Source organism: Drosophila simulans, unplaced genomic scaffold (assembly GCF_016746395.2).
Source record: "Drosophila simulans strain w501 unplaced genomic scaffold, Prin_Dsim_3.1 Segkk86_quiver_pilon, whole genome shotgun sequence".
In the NCBI taxonomy this organism is placed as follows: domain Eukaryota; kingdom Metazoa; phylum Arthropoda; class Insecta; order Diptera; family Drosophilidae; genus Drosophila; species Drosophila simulans.
Genome location: NW_025416882.1, coordinates 69,593 through 70,000, shown reverse-complemented (window position 1 = coordinate 70,000; position 408 = coordinate 69,593).

Below are 408 nucleotides of genomic sequence, written 5' to 3'. Positions count from 1 at the left end.
ATCGAACACTCGACGAGTGCAGACGTGCCTGCGGATCGACAGCAAATTGTTAGCAAATTGTTAGCAAATTGTTCACAGTTGTAAGTCCCGTTACTTGTGCCCAGCCACTTCGCGTCGCGTGATCTTGTCGCGCGTTTTGATTGGCCCAGCCAACGTACCTAACGGTAGTTCGCACTAACACCATCGCACACCCGAGTGTGCGTGTTATCAGCGCAAAAACCCAGTGCTCGAAGCAGCGGTATAATTGCAAAGCAGCAGCCACGTGCTGCCTGGCTCACCGGCTTACGGTGCCCAGCTTCCCCCCCCCCCCCTCCTCACTCCTTATCAACTTTGGAGAAGATGGACTGGCAGGCCCCCGCGCACCCACAAGCTTGGAACAACACCACGCAAAAAGGCTCTGAGAACACG